The sequence below is a fragment of the Tupaia chinensis genome, unplaced genomic scaffold, assembly GCF_000334495.1.
Source record: "Tupaia chinensis unplaced genomic scaffold, TupChi_1.0 Scaffold000519_1, whole genome shotgun sequence".
Lineage (NCBI taxonomy): Eukaryota > Metazoa > Chordata > Mammalia > Scandentia > Tupaiidae > Tupaia > Tupaia belangeri.
The window spans coordinates 2,482,606-2,493,575 of NW_006160032.1; positions in this window are offsets into that span (position 1 = coordinate 2,482,606).

Here is a 10,970-nt window from a genome sequence, read left to right on the forward strand (position 1 = left end):
ACCTTGGGGGGGGGGGGGCGGTGAGTTCTCATTTTCCTTCTCTCTCTGCCTTTTTCCAGTGAGCACACATGTCCTATGGTTAAAAAAAAAATCTAAAGGAAGTTTAAGAAATTATGTATTTTTATTTTTCTTCTTTTTTTTTTCCTTAGATTTTTTGCTATAGTGTGTGTGCACTTGCCAGAAAGACAGAAAGGGAGAAATCACCCTGGGGGGATGGCCATTTGCAATCCCTTCTCGTCTGATCTCCTCTCAGGATTTTGGGCACACATGCACACGCACCTGGTGTGAGTTTTAAGCTTCCAGATCCAGAACTCTAACCACAGTCTACTATGTGAGAGTCCAGTGATAGAACAATTATGCCATCTACTGGTCCCTACGAATTTTTCTTATGGAATATATTGTGGCATCCTAGGAGGAAAACAAGAAAAATACAACCAACACATTAAGTTTGAAAAGATGCTAACCACCTATTAAATGTAGACAGAGGTTTTTGTGTGTTCTATGTGGTGCGTGCATGTGCTTATCAGATTAAGGTAGATACAAAGAGAGAGAAAGGGAGAAACAGAAAAAAAATATTCGAGAGAGAAATGGTAAGGTATAATTATCATTTGTTAAGTTATGAGTGCTAATTATGTTAGGTAAAATGTCATATTATCTAATGCTATATAATAGTCACAATGATCCTATAAAATAGATACAATTATTTCTATTCAAAGGTGAAAAAACTGAGGTTAAAAAAAGTCAGTTTTTTTCTTAAATATGTGCTAATTAGTAGGATAGATTATTTAATCATGGCACAGGCTGTTCAGGAGTCTGATATGTGTGTGTGTGTGTGAGAGTGTGTTTAAGTTACATAAGAGGTAAAGGATCTTCTAATGCATTTTATTACAAATGGCCAACAAAATCCTACATTTCTAAATACTTTAAACAAAAAAATCCACAGAGGGAAAACAGCAATGACGTGAAGTGGCCATTTCCCTTCGGGATATACATAAAAAGGAATTGAACAAAAGGCAGATTGTATTAATAAGGTTGGGAATGATATAAACTGACAGCCTGTTATAAAATAGCAATTTCTGGAGACATGAATGAGTATGTGGAGGAAGAGGACAGTTTTGGGGGCTTTGGAGAAAATTCCTTCAATGATATGGGTTCATTTGTGCCCCTGTGCCCATATGTTGATGTCTTTACCCATAGTGACTCAGCATGTGACCGTATTTAAAGACAGAGTTTTATAAAAAGGTAATTAATGCAAAATGAGGTTATCAGTGTGATCCAGTACAACTGATACCTTTTTGGGTAGAAGAAATTAAGACACAGGTATGTGCAAAGGAAAGACCATATAAAGACCCAGGAAGAAGACAGCAGCTATGGAGTGGATTTTATTTGTCCATCCAAAAATACAGAGTTTCTTGGGGAAGAAAGATATCTATCTTTCTTTGAAACTGAAGCCATGAAGTCCCAAGGTAACCGATCAGAACAGAAATGGAAAATCAAGGTGTAAAGCAAAGAAATGGTAGAATTTGGAAGAAATATTGTAGGTACTAACAAATGAAGTATTACACTTTCATTATAATTTTTTAAGAGATTTTTGCTATAGAGCATGTGTACTCACCAGAGAGGCAGAGAGAGACAGACAGAAATCAAGAAATACCCCCAAGGAGAGATGGCCACACTGTGATCCCTCCTCCTTCATTCGCCTCTCTGGATTTTGGGCACACACACAAGCACCCAGCTTAAGTTTTAAGCCACCAGGTCTGAGGCTCAAACCATGGTCAACTACGCGGGGTCCAGCAACATAACCATTATGCAATCTGCTGGTTCCCCTTATAACATATATATTTTTTAATTTTTTAATTTAACTTTATTTATTTTAATTTGAACAGAGAGGGATGGGATTGGGGGAAGTGAGAAAGCCAGCCTCCAGGTCCAGTGCTCAAACCACGGTTGGCCACGTGGGAGTTGAGCAGTATGATAATTCATGTTACCAAATTGTGACATTATTCTTATAAAGAATTACTTTATTTAACTTTACTATTATTATTATTGTTATTATTATTTTCCAGTTTGATCAGAGAGAGACAGAGAAGGTGAAAGAGAGAGTGAGAAAACAAGTCAGCAGGTCCTGGACTTTAACCCTAGTGGGCCAAGTAGGAGTCCCGCACCATTAACCACCATGTCACCTGCTGGCCCCCCGATGACATTAATTTTATGGAATTTACCTTTGTGAAATTTACAGATGGATATCCTCATTATTGATAATCTTTACTTTAAGGAGTGGGGAGGGTCAGATCATAATGGGAGAAGCAGTGGTTTCATTATTTATAACCCTAGATGAATTTGTTTTCCATTTCACCTCCTAAAAGAGTGTGTATGTGTGTGGGGGAAAGAGGGTGTAGTGCGGGTCACCAACTCTGTTTTTACACCTAAAACAATTCAAAGAAAGCATCCATATTAATGATGGGATTAAAATAGTGTGGGTCATATCTGATTATTATTTAGTGTCAACTTGAGAAGAAAATAAAATGGTTTTATATAATTAGCAACACAGTAACTCATGGCTATCATTCGGAGTTTTGAATCTGCACCCAGTGCCTTATTAAAGACACCTACTGGGTGCCAGCTGGTGGCATGGTGGTTAAAGCGGCTTTAAAACCACACCAGGTGCATGTGGGCGCGTACCCAAAATCCTGAGAGGAGAACAGAGGAGAAGGGATTGTAGCATGGCCATCTCCCTCAGGGGTAATTTCTTATTGTCCCTCTCTCTCTGTCCCTCTCTGGTGAGCACATGTACCCTATAGCAAGAACTAAAAAAAAAAAGGACATTTATTTGTTTGTTTAACTAAGAATGGTGCTTGGATAAATCAGTATAATTAGTTTCATTATAAGGGAAGTCTTAGCTAATGTAATAAGAAAAATAATATTGATGTATATAACAGAAAGAAGAGTAAAACTGTCACTTTTATTATACAAATTAGATAAGATTATGAGACCTAATAGGACTGTTTGGTATGCTAACAGTCCGTAATAGGACTGCTCATTCCAATAGGACTGTAGTAGACAGTACAGCCCTATTGGCTGGAATAAAGTTTACAACTTAATAAAACACAAGAAGCATAGAAAGAAATATACAGTCCTTAAATGAAGAAAATTCTAAACATTATTCAAAGGTTAAGAGAAGACAAATTTAAAAAGTCAATTAATGATAGATATATTCACTATTCTAAAAGAGCATTATCCCCAAATTAATTTTTATAATACCATTATCATAAATATTTTTAAATTATTTTTTCAGAACTTGATAGCCTACTTCTAAAATGTATTTCAAATATAAATGCTAGAGAAGAATATATGTCTATAAGTTTAAAAAATAAGAGATATTGTATCACTCAGTATTTCAAAACATGGTAAAATTACTACACAATTGATAGAATAAAATAAATGTAGAAATAGATTTAGTTTCTTCTGAGAACTAGTGATTTTTTAAAAGGTATTTAGTAAATGTTGGTTTGACAAAAGAAATGCTCTACATATACCAGGTTGCTAGTGAGATTACAAAACAACTATGATCATAAAAGTAATTTGTAAAATATATATCATGTTGTTCAAATATAGAACAAATACCTATGACAATACACTGTCCACACTGGAAGGAAAAATTAAGCAGAAAGTATCTCTCTTTTTTTTTTGGTCTTGCATTAACACATATTAACTGTACATTTTGTGGAGTATAATGTGATTTTTCAGTACATGCAAGGATTCAACCATGGCAGTTAGTATAAATATTATCTTAATCATTTGTCATCACTGTATTGGGGACACACAAATAGATATATGCATAAAAGACATCGTATATGGTACATAGATAGGTATATGTATAAAAAGAAACTGTATATTGTTTTTTGAGGAACATATGAGTCTAAATATTAATACTGGCCTCTGTGGAATTTTAAAGAATTTGAAGTCATTGTATGTTTTTATGTATTTCCCCAATTATCTGGAGCACATTTTACAAAAGGAAAATAATGTTATTTTGAAATTTGTCAATTCAGTGGAGGATTCAATTTCTTGAAGCTCAAGAGATTTGGAAATTCTTCATGAATGAGATGCATTTTCTCTTGGGTAGATGAAGTTTGCAGGGATGTAGTTGCGGAGCATATGAGAAAAAGGATACAGACAATTAAATGGGACACAGTCAACAGTTGTTAGTTTTGTTTGTTTATTTATTTATTTTTCCTGTCCATAGCATATGACAGAGATTAGGAGAGCTCGAATGGAACACTTTATTGGGAAGAGACTATCCTAGGAAGGGTAGAACAGAATGAGAGAAGCCAGATCAGGGAAACAGCTCATAGGTGAGAAGGCCAGTGCAAAGGGTCCATTGGAAGGTGTGAGGACCATGGCATTAGAGCAGAGCGAATACCTTGCAGAGAGTTTGGGTATGCAAAGCATAAATATAGAATAAAGGACAAATCAGGAGTCCAAGGTAACAGAAATTTTAGGAACAGAGAAAGCAAAGGAGAAAAAGCATTAGTATTCATTGACCAATTGTTTCAGGGACAATTCCAGCCCCCAAACATACTAAGGTTATATATTTTTCCATATTATATAAATACCCAGGGTCATTGATAGTAACTGGAAGAGACAAAAATTCTAATCCATGTCTCTTTTTATTTATACCATTATGCATCATCTATGCACTTTATGATTTGAAGATAAAATAATCTGATATAATTTTGACTTCTTTCAGTCTGAATATGTAATTTCCTTTTTTACATTTTTTATGTATGTTACTTCAAAATTATATTTTAAAATGCAGAGATTGAAGTTCAAGGGCATTTCTGAGTTTCAGATGTTTCGAGCCACCCAGTTCTTTACTGCGTCCTTGCAATATAGATCATCAGGTCTGCTTTTGTCTGTTCCCTTCCACATGATAAATGCAGAGCAGACTGTTAACAACCTTAGTCAAGCTCTTACTTTAAAACTCTGTGTAGCAAGTTGTTGCCAAGAAAAGCTTTTGATGAGGATACAAAATATAATTGACAGCAGACACAATATACTATAGGACTAATTACATCAAATGTAGAACTTTATTAAGCATGCTGCTGTCTGTTTCAATTACTGCTGGTTCCTGAAAGAAGAATTGTGCACATATTATCATTCTTATATGTGAAAAAAATCTGTAACACTTTCTGACATTGTATTTTTTCCTGTACAACTATTGGGTTGTCGGGAAAGTCATGACACATGTTTGCATAGAAAAGCAGAAAATGCGTCATGACTTTCCCAACAACCTAATACATAACTATAACATAAAAGCCAGCAAACTTTTCAGAAAGGCCCAATTGTTTCCTTTTCCTTTGATTTTAAAAAAGCGGCACACAACCTAAAAATTATGCCTCAGTAACACTAAAATTGCTCATTATAAAAAATTACAACAAAACAACAAAATGCGAAGTCCACCTCAGTAATTGGATATATAGTTGAAGGTTGCATTTTCACTTTTAAGTTGATTAGTGTGACATGAATAGCAAGAAAACACTGTTCTGAAACACCCTAATTTTAGTGCCTTTTTCATATGATAATCTCTTCAAATCCCTATTATTAATGTTTTGCAAAGGACACAGGGAAATGCAGTTCTTACAATATGAAAAACAATTTTAACACAATATGAACCATATTAACAATTGTAATAACAATAATTTTTAACAAATTACACAGCTAAGCTTTGCTTTTTTTGTGACTCATCTAGTTTGTACAAATGAAAGAAATCTCCACGCAGAAGCCAAGCCACCTATGTCATGAAAATTTTGCCCTGTCTCCTTTGTGATACGGTTCGGCCCTTGAGACATTAAAACTTAAACCCAAACTAAAAAAACCTGGCTCTTATATAGAATCTTTCCTTTAAAATGGACTCTTAAGCAATCAGTTGTTAGGAACTAGCAGGGAGCGTAATGGCTATGTCGCTGGACTCCCACGTAGTGGACCGCGATTCGCATCCCGGACCCGGTGGCTTAAAACTCACGCTGGGCGCGTGTGCGTGCGTGCCCAAGATCCCGAGAGGAGAATGGAGGAGAAGGGATTGCGGCAAGACTATCCCCCCTGGGGGGTGATTTCTCACTTTCTGTCTCTGCGTCTCTCTCTCTCTGTCTGTCTGGCGAGCACAAGTGCCCTATAGGGAAAACCTCTCCCCCCCAAAAAAAAAGAAAGAAATCAGTTGTAATTTTTTTATTGCAGAAAATTACAATCCATGTATCTAAGTGTAATCAAGTGCTAAGACTGTGAACTTTGGTTTGTAGTTATAGACTGTCCATTTTTCAGGTACAAACAGAGCAATGTTGAATGCAGAAGACTAGCTTAAATGAATTTCAAAATTTAAATCTGTTCATCTTCTCCCCTATAAAAGACAGCCTGTTGAAATCAGCTAGATGTGGTTTCATAATCTAGGCTTCACAATTACTTACTATTCAGAAATTCTGTTTTTAATGGATTTTTCAGTCTTAATTTCCTTGCTTTGAAAGTAGTACTGTGGGCCAAGGTGACATGCAGGTTAAGGGACTGGATCCCACATAACTGGCAGCATGGTTTGAATCCTGGACCTGGTGATTTGGAAAATATATCAGATGCATGAGACTGGCAGAGAAGAGATTGTAGCATGGTCCTCTCCCCTAGGAAGTGATTTTTCACTTTCTCTCCCTCTTTCTCTCTCTGGTGAGTGCATGTGCCCTATTGCAAAAACTTTAGGGGCTATAGGTGGCGTGGTGGTTAAAGGTGATGGATTCCTACATGGCCAACCACGGTTCAAGTCCCAAACCTGGCAACTTGCTTTCTCACTTTCTCTCTCTCGTCTCTCTCTCTCTCTGTCCCTCTCTGGTCAAATTGAAATAAATAAATGAATAAATAAATAAAGTTAAATAGATAATTTAAAAAAAACTTTAAAAAAAGTAATTATCTAAAAAATCTCACCTTGGAAAGCAAGGCGTATATAACACATGCTTACCCAATATCCTACTACTTCACCAAAAAAGATTAAAAAGCACAAATACACACAGAGAGAAAGAAAATAGATATATGGAAAACAAAATTTTGGAAACTTAAGAGCAGTGAATGGGTAATGCATCCCCTAGCAGAAAGCTGAAGGGAGAATTAGGGAATTCAGAAGCAAGCAGATTTATCAGACTGAAATACAAGAGGCCTAAGGAAAATATACTGCCAGAGCATGGAGCAGAGAATGAACTGAAATTGGGGTGGCAAGTTGAGAATTGCACCGCCAATGTACTATCTCTTCATATCCTCACTGGAAGCCTTTGAAGTGTTGATGTAATCTAGCCTTGGAGATACCAGGCACAGATAAGGGCTAGCTGATGTAAATGGAAAAACAAAACACAAACTAAAACTACAAAAGACAGACTGGGAAAAATGTATTTGCATCTCAGATCACAAAGTGTTACCATCTTGGTCTGTTTGGGCTGCTATAATAAAATACCATAGACAGAGTGGCTTATACACAACAGAATTTATTTTTTAATTTTTTATTTTTCTAGATTTTTTGAGATAGGGCACATGCACTTACTAGAGAGAAAAAGAGATGAAGAGACAATGAGAGAGAAAGTGAGAAACCACCCCCCCCACCCCACACACACACACACAAACACACACACTGTGATCCCTTCTCCTCCATTCTCCTCTCAGGATTCTGAGCACATGCAACTGAACCTGGAGTGATTTTCAAACCACCAGGTCCATGACTAGAACCATGGGCAGCTATGTGGGAGTCCAGCATCTTAACCACCATGCCACTTGCTGGCCCCCAGAAACTTATTCTTTTACATTTCTAGAGAAAGGAAAGTCCAAGATCAAGAGATCAAGTTCAAGATTACGCAGATATGGTGTCTATGGTGTCTAGTGAGGTCCTGCTCCTGGTTCAAGATAACCATCATTTTACTGTTCTTCAGGCCTTTTTTATTTATTTATTTTTTATCAGGGCAGAGCCCTCATCAATAGGGTTCTGCCCTCATGACCTAATCAATTCTCAAAGCCTCCATTTCCAAAAACTTTCACATTGGAAAAAAGGATTCAATACATGCATTTTGGGGAGGAACAAAAACATTGAGTCTATTGCAGCTGATTTCATATATAGTCTAGAAATTTCAGCAGCCCAATCAAAAAGAAAATGTTAAGCCAATCTACACATATAATGCACATGGTTCCTTAACGTGTAAAAACATTCTCAACCTCATTATAAATAGTTGCAAATTAAAACTAAGTTAAAGTAACATTTTTTTTACCTATTAGATAGACCAGGATGAAAATAATCTATAACATTCAGTATAATTATGGGTATAAAAAAATATTTATAGATTGTTGATGGGATTATCAGTCTCTAGATCTTCTATGGATGACAATCATGTATTGAAGATATTAAAATGCATATTTAACTCATCAATTCCACTTGAATTAATAAAAATAGTAAGAATGAAAATATATTTATTGAAGTTTCTTTGGGAAAGGAAATGAGAAGAACTTACAAATGGAAACGCTATAAAAGATTGGTAGTGTAAATTAAAGTTTGTATATATATATGTGTCATATATATACACACACATATATAGACTTTATATATATATATATACTGCATATATATGCACTTTCTATACATATATCTAAGTGTGTATGTGTGTGTATGTGTGTGTGTGTGTGTGTATATATATATATATATATATATGACACAAGAGAGGATATGGGAATTTTTCATTTATTGACATGGATTAATCTAACAAATTATGAGAGAAAACAAAACAAGTTGCTAAGATGCCCAATATATTATTGTTCACCACCATGTTGGTAATAAAAATAAATTGTGTATATGGTATAGAAACATATGTTTTTAATCTATCTATCTATCTATCTATATACCACATGTGTATATCTTTAAATATATAAATGTAAAAGATCAAAAATTTGGCAAGATAATCAAACACCGAAGACACTAAATGCCTGAGCTAGGAGAACTCTTTAGCTAGTGGAAAGGTTTGGAGGGAGATTGTCATAAGATTTACTTTTATATTTTTTTCACTTTGGCTCCATTTGTTAGTATTCTCTATTCAAACAAATGAAACATTTAAAATAATACCTTATAACGTGTCTCAAGAAAAGTAATCAAAGAACCATCACTTCATGCCCCATTTTCCTTATGTATTTACATTAAAAATCTAAATAACTTGAGAATATTAAGGAGTTGTTTCCAGCTCTTTTGATGCTGTCCAGCTCTATAGGGAAAATTACATACACAATAACTGTAAAACCCTTTTTCAAAATGACATAATTCAGAAATATGTGAATTTAAATTAGTATGGATAGGATTCACATTTGGGACTATAAATCAAGATCATGTCAGAGAATGGCTTATTCTCTGGGATAAAAAATTCCTGAGTTTGTATCTCAGCCTTAGTACTTACTAGCCATATGGCCTTGCGCATGTTACTTACCTCTCAGAGTTTCAATTTCCTTTTCTACAAAATGGAGAGAGAAATCTCTCCCTTACAGAGTGGTCATGATGAAATATCTAACCAAGTGCACAGAATAGGCACTTCACAATGGAGCATTTTATTTCACATTACCATAAGGCCCTTTTCCCCTTTGCCAATATATACCAGGACTCACTGAGCACATGGAAGACAGGGCTGAAATCCTATGAAAGACAGTCTAATTTCATTTCTTTCTAAATTGTTTCCAAAAGATTTCCAAAATTTAAGAAATCATAAAAATTAACATATTGACTATAACATGGGAGTAATGGATTAACACACTGAGAACAATTTTCGATGCAAACTTTTTTTCTAGATTGCTGTGGAAGCATATTTTTAACTTCACCTAAAGGTTGGAATCAGGCTGGCTTTATTAAATTTGCAAGTAGAAGAGTTTTATCTTTTTGTATTTTCCCACCTTCACTTCTATATCCTACAAATCCTTCTCTCTCTTCAAAGAATTCCCTTCTGAACAATAGGTCAAACATTTACAGGTAGCTGGTTTTGTTTTCTGAGTTTGCAGTCTGAATGTTATGAACTTGGGTACAGCTCATTAAAGTGTTCTTTCTGTCTTTTATTATATAAAGCTCAAATGACAGTACTTGAAGAACAGCCTTTGGCTAAATAGTATTGAAATTCAAAGGCCAGTAAGTGAAGAATCATTTGCTGGTCAAATCTATATAAATCTAACTTGTTATATCATCTTAACATTCTCAAGAGTATTCTTTCTGCTACTGAAAAGATTCATTTTAATAAACCAAACATACTCTATCTACTTAAATTAGTGTATTTATACTAGGCCAATTTCATAATTGTTCTTGAGAAAATAATCTCAATAGCCCATCTTGGCCAGACGGTTGTTTATCAAACAGAGTAGTAGAGTCTATTCAACTCTGAATATTACTTGATTTGAAAATCACAGTCCTTCCATTAATTAACACTGACTTGGTGACAGAGGTGACAGTGATTTAATATGAGTCAAAATCTCATTTATATAAAACAAATTATAATGACATCTCGGAATAGCAGGAAGCTATCCAAATTCCACATAAATTATGACTATTATTATTTGACATAACTAAAACCCAGTGACAGCCAAGTATTCCTTTTGAATCCTGTGACTTCTATTGCAAATGTGGACAATGGATAGGGAGTTGGTGCCATGGGCCCTTCCAGGTTAGTAAACCATGAGTCATTTTTCTCACTACACATTCCTTCAGAACACCTTCATTTCAACCTAGTTAGCTCCAACTTCATGTTCCGGCTTAAATCATACCTGTGTAAAAGAGCATCTTCCTCTTGTTCTCCTAATACCCTAAAATTTCTTTCTCTAGCTCTCACTATAGGGAAAAATCCAACTAATTTTATATAATTATTTAAATCTTTCTTTTCTGTGCTTTAAGATCTTTGAAGAAAGAACCAAGTCATTACTTTGTCCTAAAT